This window comes from Dermacentor silvarum, chromosome 10 (genome assembly GCF_013339745.2).
Source record: "Dermacentor silvarum isolate Dsil-2018 chromosome 10, BIME_Dsil_1.4, whole genome shotgun sequence".
Lineage (NCBI taxonomy): Eukaryota > Metazoa > Arthropoda > Arachnida > Ixodida > Ixodidae > Dermacentor > Dermacentor silvarum.
Window position 1 is genome coordinate 76,530,113 of NC_051163.1, and position 15,578 is coordinate 76,545,690.

At 44.6% G+C, this 15,578-nt stretch overlaps 1 pseudogene; it reads right to left on the reverse strand.

The window, feature by feature from the left end:
- Nucleotides 1-13,253: 13,253 nt before the first annotated feature.
- On the reverse strand, nt 13,254-14,954 carry LOC119431638 (uncharacterized; annotated as a pseudogene).
- Nucleotides 14,955-15,578: the final 624 nt, after the last annotated feature.

Below are 15,578 nucleotides of genomic sequence, written 5' to 3' on the forward strand. Positions count from 1 at the left end.
TCGCTACGCGCTCCTTTGGTCGAACCACTGACAGCGTCGGCTCCGTATACCTAACATGGCGACCGCCCAGTGTTCCATCGATGTGTTCGAACAGTTTGATGACGCCGCCTGGGTGGAAGCCTACAGGGCAGCTGTGCCCGAAGCAGGTGCCCTAAGGACCGAAGTGAATCAGCTCCGGCGCGAATCGGAAGGTCTGAAAATAATGTTTTCGGAGGGACATGACACTGCCAAAGAAGTCGACGCACCATAGCCACCTCTTGACCAGCAGTTGCAGGCAAGTCACGACTTCTATTGCAACTTACTCGCTCCGATTGGGGAACGCGTCGAGCGCTTGGAGTCGAAAACGCTTGAGGACTCGGAAGCCTAATTCTGCAAGAGTACGGAGACGAGCGCTGCATCGATAAATCCTCTACGCGGATCGGGAAAGCAACCTGACAAAGCTAAAGACGAAGCTACTTCATGCATCTCTAACGGCTCGGGTGAAGATGCTCGCGATAGACTTCCAAGTTTCGCGGCTAGCTCCTTATCGCATCTTGGGAAAGATGTCATCGCCTGGTTTCATCAAGTTGATTTTTGGTTCAGAACCTTCAGCGTTCATGAACGGCTAGGTCGCGATAGCCTTCATTATCTCCAGGCTCCCAGCTAAGGATTTCACATGGATGTGCCACCACGTTGCCACTATCGCTACTCGAGCTGATGTGAAGGCAGCGTTCCGTCGCCGTTACAACATAGATTTAATGTAACCTCCAAGCAGCGAATGTTCGGGGCTACACAACGAGCTGGAGAGTCAAGTACAGACTTCGCATACCGCAAGTTGGACCTTATGGAACAATGCAATTATCCAGTATTGCAAAAGGAGAAGTGTCAGATCATCATGGCTACGCTTTCAGACAAGACTACGCTTTCAGACAAGAATTTTGAGAAACTGGATGACATGATAGACTCTTTTCCGCGCTTAGACAAGATCAGCAATTCCGAGGAAAACGTTAAAGTTCTGGTTGCGGTTGAACCTCCCACACTTCAGACCGCGGCACACCCCGTTTTGGGAAAGCGTTCGTCTCGGAAGTCTATGCGAAATCGTCAGCGCATGGAGAGCGTAGAGTCGAGCGGTTCCTCAGAGAATCAGCTACCACAAAAAAAAAAAAAACCTGCCTCAAAGGGAACATGTAAACGTGTAGCCGCTTCCGAGTCATCCGCGTGTTCACCGCGTGTTTTTAACAGATCCAAAGAGAATACCTGCAGGATTCGTAAACTGTGCTTGAGCTGCTCTAGAAGCGGACATTTTGTCACACAGTGTCATCCATGATTGAGCAGGTGTCTTGTTCTACAGAAGCGGGTATTTTTTCCGTTCCTGTCATCATCAACGGACAAACGTTTAAAGGCATCTTGGACTCAGGTGCGTGAAAAGTTTGATTACTGCGCCACTGGTTGAGAGACTCAAGCTAACCATTGGGCCTTCGTTCCTGCGTTTGGTAGGAGCAAGCGGCCATCACTTGGAAAACTTGGGTCAAGTCAAAACTATTGTAACAGTCGACGGCCAAACATTGCAGCATGATTTCTCGTGGTTAAGCGGTTATCTCATGACGGAGTGCTTCTAGGCGACAACTTCCTACGGGCCTCAAGAGCCATCATCGACTGGGGTTCGCAAAGCTTTACCGTGCCTGTTCCTCAGATGTTACAAAAAGGCCAACTCATTAGGGAGCAAGCACTACCTGCTTTATCACGGAATTAGTTCCAGTGGACTGGCATCGCATGTCCAGAGACAAAGATTGTGTGATCTCCCAACGACCTGGCAGATTGTCTCCTGCGCAACGTGACCTCGTCAAGAGTCTGATCAAGGACCTCATCGATGCCAAGATAGTCCTACCTTCTCGGAGTCCTTGGGCTTCACCGCTGGTCCTAGTAACGAAGAAAGACGGGACAACACGCATGTGCGTCGATTATCGGCGACTCAACGCAGTGACTGAAGATATTGTTTACCCTTTTCCAAGGATTGAAGATGCCCTGCAGGCGCTCACCGGAAGCAAGTACTTTTCTGTAATGTACTTGGTGTCTGGTTTTTATCAGACAGCCATGCATCCAAATGACATACAGAAGAGGGCTTTTGTTACACCTTGAGGTCTCTACGAATTTCTACGGATGCCGTTTGGCCTTAAGGTGCTCCTTTCACCTGTCAACGATCATTCGATACAATCATTGACGGAATTAAGTATGACAATGCCCTTGTCTACATGTATGATTGCGTAGTATTCAGTCAGACATTTGAAGACCATGTTTCGCACGTGTCTGAGGGACATCTTTTCAAGGTTCCAGAAAGCATCTTTGAAGTTCAAACCACAGAAGTGTTTCTTCTTCTGCACTGCTGTTAATTACCTTGGACATGTTGTCACAAAAGATGGTGTAAGTCCTGATCCAACAAAACTGGCAGCTGTTCAGATGTTCCGGCCTCCTTGAACCGTGCAGGATCTCCAGTCATTCATAGGGCTTACGTCATACTTAAGGAAGTTTATCCCTAACTATAGCGTTACCGCTGCACCTCAACGATCCCTCCTAAAGAAGAATTCTGCTTTTTCCTGGGAAGAGGATCAGCAAGTGGCCTTTGAGACATTAAAGTGCGCTTTCAGCCGCCTGTCCTCAAGCTATTCTCGGAGAAGCCAGAATTTAGGGTGCAAGTACACACAGACGCATCTCGTGTCGGCTTAGGAGGTCTGTTGCTGCAATAAGATGAAGAGCGACTATATCACCCAGTGTTATACCTGAGCAGGGCACTTAAAGGCGCAGAGGTCAATTATTCTTCGAACTGGAAGCCCTTTCTGTGAAATAAGCATTAGAACAGTTGCGATCATACTTCATAAACCTCAAACTTCAAGTTGTCAGTGACCACCACACCCTTTGCTGGATTTTGCACTACAGAGGAAGGTAACCAACGTCTTCAGCGTTGGTTGCTGATTTTGCAGGAGTTCGACTTTGACGTCACCTACAAATCAGGAATTCTGTACAGCGCACCAGATTGCATTTCAAGGACACCTCCCATTGTTCCAGAGAAAGGCCAAATCCTTGCTGTATCCTATCCACCACTGCGATACTGTGGCAGCATGGGTGAAGAACAGTGTCAGCGCGCATTTTGCGTTAAAGTCCTGGATCTGCTTAATGATGCATTAGTCACAAAGAAGCAACAGAAACGTGCCCAAAAGAAATTTTTGATGCACAATGAGGTGTTGTACAGGAGAGATCAACGTGCGGTCAGCAGTCGATTTCTCCTCTGCCTTCATTCTCAACGACAGGCTGAGGCACTTCGAGAAATGCATAAAGGAAGGTACGGTGGCCACATGGGCATCAGAAGAACATTCGAAGCACTGAGGTTCAAGTACTACTGGCCAAAGCTCTATACGGATGTCAAACGGTATGTCAGTCACTGCGACCTTTGTCAGAGGATGAAGATGTCGACATCGCTGCCTTATGGATTACTACAACCAACATAAGTGCACAGCCGTTTTCATACAGTTGGTATGGCCATAGTATAGGACCATTCAAAAACTCTAGAGGATATAAATATATCATCGTAGTCATCAACTACCTCACTAAGTTTGTTGAGGCAAAACCCTTGAGGAATACAGAAGTCACGACCGTTCAAAAGTTCATTGAGCGCAGAATTGTCTTGAAGCATGGATGCCCGGCCATGTTTATTACAGACCGCTGTACTCAAATGATGGCACGCTATACTGAAGCTTACCTCAAACATCGTGGCATCACACATGCTTCCACAACCGCATATCATCCTGCAGCAAATTGCTTGTGCGAAAGGGCTAACAAGACTACCAAGCAGATGATTGCCATGACTAACGCCGGAGGAGAAAAGTGGGCTGATGTACTCCCATATGTTGCCCAACTCCATTCTTCTTAGTTTATGGTAGAGATACAGTGCTTCCACTAGACGTTGTTTACAGCCGCCGAGAACTTGAAGAACTGAAAGATTCCAGTTATGAGGGGGGGGGGGGGGGGTAGTGAGCGAAAGATTGCAAAAAGCTAGAGAACTTGTGGCGGCGTACATCAGACTGGCACAAGAAAAACAGGACTACTTCAACAAGCACCGAAAAGACGTTGTGTTCGAAAGAGGACAACGTAGTGCTTCTTAAGGCTCCACCCTCAGGTGTTAAATCGACCACATGTTACAACGGCCCTCACAAGGTAGTGAACAGACTGTCTCCCGGGAACTACGAGATTGAACTCGCCGATAACATGGGAACGGTCATTGTGCATGTGGAGAAATTGAAGCCCTACCTGAGGCCAATTGCCGAGATTGAACAACCTCGTGCTTCAGACTAAGCTGTATGTGTCTGACGCCGTGTGGATGCAGTGAAGTGTTTGGTGCAGTATAGTGCCAGTGATTGCATTTATTTCCCTGTGTGAAAAAGGGACGACAGAGCTTGCCCTTGTAAATAGTTGCTGTTGTATGATTGCTGTTTAAGTTTGCTTATGTTTTAGCTAATTTCTGTTTTACCATGGCGAATGTTGTGTGTTGTGTTTTTAGCATTGCATGCAGTCGGGACGACTTGTCTCGAAACCATGCCATGTCACGAGCGAAAGCAGACAATGCTTATGCTAACTGCACTTGACAAAACTGCACACGCTACATTTCACGAGCGCAGTCACTTACCCGTGAAAGATCTGCTTGCCAAACGCTTTCTCAAGATGGCTTAAATACTATAAGCCGCGATGGCGCAGGAAAAGCTACTCCTCTTCCCTTACTACGGTAGTTGCCTGATCAGTCTTAGATCCGTCGACGAGTTCGGTGCTTCCAGGGTACCAGGCAGCGGCCGGTGAAGTCGGATACGTCATGTCGGAGACATTAAGACGCCTCCTAGATAGCACAAGGCCTGGGCACTTCGATCCGTGACGTCATTCTACCTTGCCCGACTGTCATAGAATCTAATGGGGATGCTCCCGAGTAAGCCGCGTTGATTTTGACGTCACCGCTTTCGCCACGCCGGGCTTGGCAATGGGAATTTCGGTCCATGTAGCATGACGTCATAAAGCAGAGTGGGCAGGCCTAATATTGCTCAGTAGACCAAAAGAAAATTATGGTCGCTTAGCGCAAACAAGGAAGGACGGAAGGGGACAAGTTAGGGGAGCGCCAGCTTTCGACTGTTTATTCTATTTTGTATTACATCCAATATTGCAGGGCGTTTCAGTGAACACTAAAAAATTTTAAAGGTTGCCTGTGGCAGATAGCACAATTCTAGTTCATTAGCTGGTCTACTCGAAGAGGCCGACATTACTTGCACAAATAATTGAAATGCATAATCGACTTATTAAGAAAAGTGCACAAATAGAGTTAACTAATTACCTTATGACCCGGGGAATTCTAGTCTGGCAGTTCGCAAGGCGGATTCGCTTGGAACGAATTCTCAAGATGACTGCAGTTTCGAGAAATAATTCCCAAGCTTAGCGGAGAAATGCATTGGCGTACCAGTTACTTAATAAAACGTCATTTTATGCGTTGAAGCACAAAAGTAACTGGAACGCAAATGCATTTCTCGAAAAAGTTCGGGAATTAATATCTCGAAGCAGGTGTCATCCTGAGAATTCATTCTAAGTGGATCCGCCTTGCGGACTTCATGGCTAGAATTTATAAATTGCAATATAGGTCATAAGGTATTTAGTTTAAAACTTAATTAGTGAACTTTTGTTAATTAGTACATCATGCATTTCAATTTTTTTGTACAAGTAATGTCTGCTTCTTCGAGTAGACCAGCTCATGAACTAGAATTGTGCTTCTGCCACAGACAACCTTTAAACATTTTTGAAAGTGTTCGTTGAAACAACCCTGTATATATACGCAAGCGAATGCGCAACAACCGAATAGCTTCATTCGCGCAACACCCCAATCACAGCCGGCTATCAAAAACTTTGGAGGACGCTTAAGCTTCGCCTTTAAGAGTGGAATGCGATAGCACTCAAAGATCCCTGACTGCTTCTCACGCTTCCCGGCGACTGCAGCTTATGTAACCGTGATGTTTACTGGGAAACGCTGGCAGTAAACGCTATATGCACGAGCTTTCGGGTAGAAACGTGGCTTCTTGCGTGGGCCGATCCCGGAGGTAGTGAACAGCCAAGTAAAAAAAGAATTACATCATTTTCATGTTTCTGAGATTGTTTCGCGCTTTTAATATTTCAGGCGGAGAAGGTTTTGACGTAAAAAGGATGTGCTGTTGGTGTTTTGTTTCGTGAAATTTGTTTGTGGATTGTCATTTTTAAAATTCCGAGGAATAACTTTGTCAAGTATGTAAGACAAGGTATGAGCAACTTTAGTGGTAGTATTATCTGGCAATACAACCCGCACATACCTCATGTCACATAGCAAGGCGTGGCATATACTTTATATATACGGAAATTTTCGCTCCCGGAAACTCCGCCGGCGCCGACGCTGACACCGACGCCGGACTTTCTGCGACACGGGGCCCTTAACGCTTTCGCGTTAAAAACCTTTTCTGCATACAAGAGTAAAACTGAAGTGTCGCTAACACATGAAGAATCTCGCTCTTTAATGTGAAACGCCTCTAACAATTCACGTGCCATGGTGTCCCTGCTATTCAGGAATCCGTATCTTGTCCAGTCGTGGCTCGCACTGATGCGAGTTGCGGTGCTTAGGCAAATGTGCTCCGCCTTTGTCTTTTAGTGACAGCTCATGCTCCCGCGAACGCTCACCTACGCATCGCCCAGTCTGACCGATATATGTCTTGCCGCAAGATAACAATGGGGAATGCGGGAGATGGCGATTCAAGGCGATGAGTAACACGAGAACAAGGTGAGAGCAGGAGCCAACGTTTCGACAAGTGGACTTGTATATCAATAAATAAGTAAGACAGCGATATTTCAAAAAGCGCGAAAGGATTCGATAGCAAGTAAGAACACCATGCATCGCGTTATTGAGGAGCTAATAAGAATTGGATAGACTAGGGAGTTTTAAAAATAGCACAACCAACCATCTTTGCGTACCCAAATGCTTTGCGTACTCATGCTGCTTGCGCTGTTATGTACTCCATCTTCGTTCCTTTCTATATCTTTTTGCGTCGTTTTCTAAGTCAGGTGGTTTGCTTTGGCTTGTAAGTTGGCGCCTTTCTCTTTCCTATTAAAGACATGAGAGTACATCACGAGCTATCTATACTGACAGTTTACAAAATTGAGACCGACAAAATAGATAAATATTGAAACGAAAGCCCATGCGGCCATGCTGGCGATCCACTCTCCGCTTTACACAGCAGAGAAGCCTTCACACATAGACTGCCTGCAGCAACGCCGAAAGCTCCCGCGAAAAAATACACAAGAATACTAAAGAAAAAGTAAATAGGAAAAATAATAACTTCGAGCATGCAGCAATGGAAGCTTATACCTGCCCCCACAGCCCTTATTAATGTTTCAGTCCGTGCAAGATGCGTCGAGCGGCCTATAGAGGCCTATGGAACACATCTGCATTTCTGGCAACCAATAGATGGTTGAACAGCAAACGCAGATCCTCGTGTTCCACCATTAATATTTCGAGGTGCCAATTGTAGAGAGTGTGGACGGTGGTTCGGAAGGCACGGTGACGAGGACTCTCGGCGGGACAGCGAAGTCCCCGCTCTGTTCCTCCTCGTCACCACTTGCGGGACTCGACTCTTCGGCGTCGCTGTCATCGTCAGCTCCGCCCACTGTAGTGGTGACATGTCCGACTGCGAGCGAGAAGGGGTGCATGTCGAACCAGCAGTGAACTCATGGCCATCGTGTATACTAACTGCCAGGTTGTATGTGTCATAAGTGCCTAGCTCACGTACGGCTTTTGTTAATTCTCATTTGCCCTAGCGTTCAGATGCAACTTGCCAAGCGGGTTGTGGTCGAACTTTCGCCGACGCGACCTACTAGCGTTTGCGTATACCCGGCGTCTGCTGTCCGACCCTACAAGCCGACTATACGAGACTTTATCGGCTTCGTTTAAGCATCGCCCTGGTGTGGCCTCCCAAAGCAATTCACCTAAACCATCTACGAGACGCGCCGTAGTACTGGCTCCCAAATAATCTTAGAAACCTGGGTCTAAAGTTCACTCAAAGCAAAGACAGAGAAGGCTTTGTGAATTCTGCAACCATCGGAATGCCGCCTGCGACAATAAAACCCGTGACCAGTGTTCAGCAGTCGAGTGCCAGGACCGCTCAACCACCGCGAGAAACTTGCGGGGATCTCGGCAATATAGCGCTGGGAGAGCAAATAGCCAGTGTTTATATAGCTTGCGTAAGCTCGTTCTCAGGTTTAAGAAAAGCACGCGTATCTGGTGCAGTCTTCAAGTTAATCACGCTGACTGTCGCTCGCGAACTGGATCCGTTTCATGAAATCGAATCTCTGCGGCAACTAGAGATCACTGGTGATATTCAGGTCTCCCGCAATGCGTATAATATTGCATGTCACTCTGTTGCTAGTTTCTGTTTATGCCATAAGTGCTATATGCTGATGATTCGCATCTTTTCTTTACAATGTAACGTTCCTCAGTGTAATTTTTCAAGCTACAGGAAATCAAACAGTCGCACCGCAAACAATATCTTGACACTACATGTTGACGACCGAACTCAACAGAAGATCCATTCTTAGTCAAGTAGCAACGTTAAAAGCGTGACAATTGAGTATAAACCGGCCTACACAGCAAAAACATCACTCACCCAAATGAAGCCTATCCACGTAGGCCTTGGAAGTCGTCGACGGAGTGCAGTTCGGTGTCGTAGGCCTACTTCGAGAGAGAGCTTGCAGCGAAGCCGGCCATGCTTGTTACTGCGCGATTTAGGATATACGAAGGCGCTGTCCCAAGTGAAAATCCTGAACTGGGAACTTAAGTAGTTACAACTGGTATGAAGTGGTTCCATCTGGTAATCAACTGGTCTCTTCTGGGCGCCTACTGGGAAGCAAGTGGTTCCAGTTGGAGACAGTGGAAACCAACTGGTTCCATCTCGGAGCCAATTGTCAAGATATTTACAGGTACAGACCAGTTGGCCAGCAACTGGTTCCAGTTGGAGGCAGAGTAGAAACAAGATAGAGAGCAAGGAGAGGAAAGGCAGGGAGGTCAACCAGAAGAGCGTCCGGTTTGCTACCCTGCACTAGGGGGGAGGGAAAGGGGGAATAGAAAGAGTAAAATAGGGTAGAAAGGAAAGAGTAGAAACAAACTGGTTCGAGTTGGACATCAACTGGTCACAAAATTTTCAGGTGGGCAACAGGTCCCAACAGACCATGCAGATGGGCCATTAATGGTCTTAGTTGGGAGCCAACTGGGCGTATCGTATCTCCAGTTTACATGACGCAGCTAACCTGTAAATTCATTTTGTAGACAGAGGGCTACTGTTGTACACAATTGAAAGCAACCGGAACAGTGCTTTCCAGCGGGAAACTCGGTAGAAACATATTGGAGCATGGTTTTATGAACCTATTGAGCAGGACGTAGCTGGAAAACAATTTATTGAGCAAATTAATGAACCTCGGAATGGATAGTAGTTGTTCCTATAATGAAAGTAGTACTTCACATACATCTAGATGGAACTGATACATGCTCTACGGAAGTTGTCATTGAGTGATTTTAGCATATTCGAATTAAGAAAAAGTGCACATTATTTTATTGCGAAACAAGAGGGTGTGAAATGTATCTAATATTTGCTAACCAGCATACATTGTCATCGCTGTATATATATGCATGCACTTTCGATTCTGTGGGAGCAAGTAGAATAGCAGTACAGGCGCAAATATCTTTAGTTTGATCGAAGACAAGGTATCTGTCAAATTTCTGAAGGGGCCAGCCCTCTGTCAAGACATGTAATTTTGTCTGTTCTTGTACGTGTGCCACCACATCTTTGTTTTGTACGATATGCACAATTCATAACTAGCAACTCGTTTACTTCTTTGGAGAAACTGTTTCCTTACATAATTTTGTGAGGTTTATTGGAAGCAGTCTGCACATTGAGATTGAACGCTTCAGGCTCTCTATTTAATATGTGAAAGAAAAAACGTACGTGACGTGTTAGATGATAGCATAAAATGTTTATTCATCTAATAGTTTATTCATTTATCTCAAGGCACATCAGCAGGGGTTACATGATTAAAGCCATACAAAAATATACAATGCGAAAGAAACGGTACCTAAATACTGCTCATACATGAGAAACAGACCATCAAAACACATTTTGCTCAATGCAAACATAATATACCAAAGAACAACCACTTACAAAAAAATATAAGTAGGTAACAAAGATGATGGAAATAGTTTTAAAGGGTGTTCCACGGCTAAGGGCACCTCAAGCTGCCTCACTGAAGTTTTTATCTTGGCACCCGCCATTGTTTGGTTTAACAATGGAAACAAATAAAGAAAGAAGGAAAGAAAGATATTCATGCCACTGGTTGCAGTGCGAGGTTTCTCAAAGCTTCAGGGAAAACATTATCATGGACACAAGCATCGCTTCGGGAAGTTTTTCCATTTGTTTAGCCTATGAGAGAAGAAAAAGCACTATCTTTAGAAAGTACAGCACTGACATGAGTGTGAAATGCACGTGGACGGCTTGAGATATGCTTGCTTTTCAGAATCAGAATCATGTTTTATTGAGCTACTAATATGTGTTTTACAATTGAAGATACAGGAGGAGGTCCCAGAGCACAGGGCTGTAAAGGGACAACCTGTGAGGTAGTCGAAAAACTAATCATTACACCGCCACGAAACGAACAAAAGAAACAAACAATAATACATGAAATAGCAAACAATGCGAAATAATATTATTAATGCAGAAACCATACAAAATACCCACAAAGCAAACATGATCGAGCAGAATAAAGTAGTCTATTATACAAAGGAGTAAAAAGGGAATAAACAATAATACAGAATGTAAGTTCTAGGAAGAGAAAATATAGCACAACTGTAAATTCTGTATTTTCACTCAACATTTGATCGAAGAGTTGGCCTGGAAAGTGTACAGTGGCCTTTGAAATAGTCCTCACGATAAAACATTTTTTACTACTGTGACACTGATGTCAGAGTGGCAGAAGGTAGTAACAAAGCGCGGTCATTGGTTCTGAATAACTTCCAGTTATTAAGTTTCTTAGTGTTGAAGTTTCATGCTGCAGTGGCACACTCGAGGTGAAAGAGTGGAAGTGCATAAATTGCAACGCATTTCCTAAGCATGGCATAAAACGTTCTAAGCCTCACAGTCAGCCTGTAAACACACCACTCTAGGCCGCCTAATACAAACTAAGCATTAACGACTAATTGCAAAAAAATTTACTCAGTGCAAACGTGCGCACCCCTTCAATTTTTATAGCTAAATGGAAGGTTGTTAACGCGTCTCAACCACCTTGTCCCCGTTCCTTTGTCACTCTTCAGCACGTTTGCCAAGTGCCAACCTTGAAGGGTTGCAATACAAGAAAGAAAAAAAAAGTATGAAAGGCTACTGCCACGAGCATCGCCCCAATTGAGGAAAATGTGTTGAGGAATGAGCAAAGTCAACACTGCGCTCCTTATATATATATATATATATATATATATATATATATATATATATATATATATATATATATATATATATATATCCTCCTGACTTCCAGCTATGGAGATTTGTCCAATATATTGGACATCAAATACTCCATCACAATGCCGTCCTCAGCGTATTTTCCCCCGTAAACACCAGTTGTCCAATATTTTGGACACCTACTAGTGCCATCTATGAAGTTTTGTCAAAGTTGCGCCAACAGATCCGGAAATAAACGAGGCAACATGGCGGCGTTCAGCGGAGCGGCCTTCTACTGCGACCACCGGAGAAGTAAGTGTTGTTCATGGTATTGTTTGACCGTTTTACCGTCTTATTTATGATTAACTGTAAAGGTAATGATACAGGGAGTATGCTGAACGGAAATTTTTAGTTGCGCGTACGCTCGCTTTTTTCTGCTAGTCATTTGATATTGCATGTCCAACAAATTGGACACGGGCACTCAAGACCGTCATTTCGAATGTACGGATGCCACGTGCAGTACGTTGAACGCGCGTTCATTTCGGTGTAACGCAACGTTTCTTTGTGCTTGCTTGTCTTTGAAGTGCGAAGCACGCAAGGAGCCCGAGCTGTCTGCGTGTCATGTCGTGGTCACGTGCAAGAACACAGTCAAAACAAGTGCAGAATTGATCAAAACCGGTTCAAAATAAACTAACATGAATCAGAATAATCAAGCATTAAGCCCAATAATTAGAATAAACTCGTGAAATTCATTAAAATCATATAATTTGATTGCATGTCATCGTGGCCACGCGCAGCAAAGGCTTTGGCTCCATGTGCGTGACGGTTTCCCACTAGTTGTGCCTTAGCACAGGTGTTAAAACGAATGATGGATTGCTAAACACAAGATAAACACAGGATAAACACAAAGAAAACACAAGGCAAACACCGGTGAATCACTGCTTCGCACTTCCCCAGCTTTCACGTTGAGTAGAACTGAATTAACGCCGAGTTTACCAAGGGCACTGTACCCAATTTTCTTTTATGGTGTGCATGGATAAAGTGCCTCCTTTTTTGTTCAGGGGACAGGCCTCGTGTGTCGGATGACACGATAGAGCAGATACTCCAGGGCAGCTCGTCAGACCTCGACTCGTCGGACAGCGACGATGACACTATCGCTGATTCCGCGGGCTCTTCTGTGCCCAGTTAGGGCCAGAAATTAGGTCCCACTTTTCTTCATATTTTATTCGATATTTGTAAAATGTTGATAATTAAATGGTTCTTCCAGCATTGGTAACAATTTTCTTCTGTAAAATAGCTTTGCGTTGCTGCAAGCCCACTACACAATTTACATGATAAAGTTCCAGTGTCCAATATATTGGACATCATACCATACTAAAACCATGGACATTACTAAAATAATAAGCGTCACTTTCATCGTTGTTGTCTACACATCATATCTTGAAAGTTTCGGGAAAATTTGTGAACCTAAATCCAACCCGGAAGTCAGGAGGATATATATCACATTATTTTTAGTCTTCTATTCAAAAATGTGCGCAGTAATATAATAATGAAAATACATCGCACTTACTCTAGTGTGTTCACACTTATGAAGAAAAAGTATTGCAAGGCGCCTATAAAATTATTTCATAAAAAGCAAAACGTACACAAAAGTTAAGTACAAAATTTATTACTGGAAACGACTGACGAGATAGCAAAAAAAATTGCCTTCCATCACATTCAACCCAAAGGCATGTAGCTGCTTTACTGTCAATCTCTATGACCTTCTCTGCCACCCACTTTTGAACACTTGAAATGTGTGTTGTGCCAAAACAGACAACCAACATAGCTCTTCGATACAAAGTAAATTCTCTTTCTGTCGCTGCACCTCCCTGAGACAATATGCTGTATCTTCGCATGCATACTGTCTGGCAGTCTCTACATCTGGCAGAAAAGTGTGCAATCATTGCCTTCTACCGCTGCTAACGTATGGGGCAGAAACTTGGAGGTTAACAAAGAAGCTCGAGAACAAGTTAAGGACCGCACAAAGAACGATGGAACGAAAAATGTTAGGCCAAACTTTAAGAGACAGGAAGAGAGCGGTGTGGATCAGAGAGAAAACTGGGATAGCCGATATTCTAATGGACATTCAGAGAAAAAAATGGAGCTGGGCAGGCCATGTAGTGCGTAGGATGGATAACCGGTGGACCATTAGAGTTACAGAATGGGTACCAAGAAAAGTTAAGCGCAGTAGAGGACGGCAGAAAACCAGGTGGAGTGAGGAAGTTAGGAAATTTGCAGGCGCAAGTTGGAATACGCTAGCGCAAGACAGGGAGTAATTGGAGGTCGCAGGGAGAGGCCTTGGTCCTGCAGTGGACATAAAAATAGGCTACTGCCTGTTGCTGCTGCTGCTGCTGATGATGATGATAATGTCTGGCAGTCTTTCAGCTGTTCAGTCAGTTCTGTCAGGCCTCTGATATTATTCGCTGTGGAACACGTGCCCAGAGATGCAAACTCTGTCATGTTCCTCAACAGGGCCAATGATCTGCTGGGGGGCTTGTGCCTAAATTAATCTACGAAAGGCACGCTGACGGGCCTTGGTTTGCCCAAAAGGGCTAGTAACTCTTTCTTGCTCAAATCACAGCACAAAAAGTATTTAACTTGGCGACTTGCAGCTGCCTTGTGTGCACCAACTTTGTTAGCCATTAGCACTCTGCTCATCGCTTGATGAGGCACCCCCTTTACAGAAGCAATGAACTTCTTAATCTTGCCTATTTCCACCTCAAAAACAAAGCAAGAGTGTGCCCAATGTGGCTCTTGCATTATAGCACTTTTTGCAAGGTGAAGCAATAAATGCACATTTGATGTCATTTCCCTTTTGGAATAAAGTAATTGAACTTTAAGAACAAATTGCCCGAGGCATTTCGTGCTCTGACTTATGCCTTCGGCTGAGAGTATCTTCAAGTAGGAGGTATACATTGCTTTTACCAGCAGGCTGAAGTGCTTGTTGTAGTTGCCTGGCAACATCCCATAAACACACACAAGGCATAAATATAAAAGCCACTCCTGCCACTCACTCGCCTTCCAAAACTTTCTCAGTAGAACAGATCTCGGCGGGCGTGTGACACACTGACGTGTCTTTATGGCACATGGCCTTTCATCAATTTTGCTAATGCAATGTGGTGATTCGGTGTAATATGAAACCCCAACACCAGATGACCACAACTCCATAAACTGACGGGTCACACCAAACAATACACAGTGCATGCAATCAGGGCTGAAGCTTCACACAACATCGAATCCCCCAAAATTAATCAAAGGGGACTGCCCCTTCACTCCCCGAACATTCACTCCACTTCTGTGCGTTTCAGCAATGTCTTTAATCATCCCTTCTTTAGTCCTGTCAGGCCGAGCTGTGGCGTTGACAGGATACTTGACTGTTCCTGCCAAGTAAGTATGAAAGAAACACATCAAGTTCAGAACTCAGGAGTGAATGCAAAGAAACATTTGCTCCGATGAATAATCAATATTCCAACTTGTATTACTATTCCGCCATACGTGTGGCACTCCCAACAACTGCATCAGTGCATGCTTATGTGAAGTTCACATTAACCCCCGTATGCATAAATGCATCTTAACTCGAAGCTGATGCTTGACTTGATCTATATGACGCCTATCGCGAACGCGCCGGATGAAACGCAATGAGCCTCTTGGGCACGTTCACGCCAAGCGTCATTTAAATCAAGTCAAACATGGGTTTCAATTTAAGTTGCATTTCTGAATGCGGGGGTAAGCTTTCAAAAAATTGTACAAATAAAAAAAAAGCTGGCTTGTTTGACCTTTTCTTGAGGCAAAATTTGCAAGAAGAATGCTTGAAACACAACTTTGTGTAAAGCATGTAAGAAGAATGTACAAACCAAATTACAGTTGCAAAATAGTGATGATAAAGCCCATACATAGATAAAATGTAGTTAGCTAGATGTTTTCGTCTACAAGTGAGTTTGCTTACCTTCAATGCAGTTGTCAGGGTGCAAACACCAGCCACACACAAAGTACCCATTATACTGGACTGTGTTCTGCATTGGAGTGCTGGCA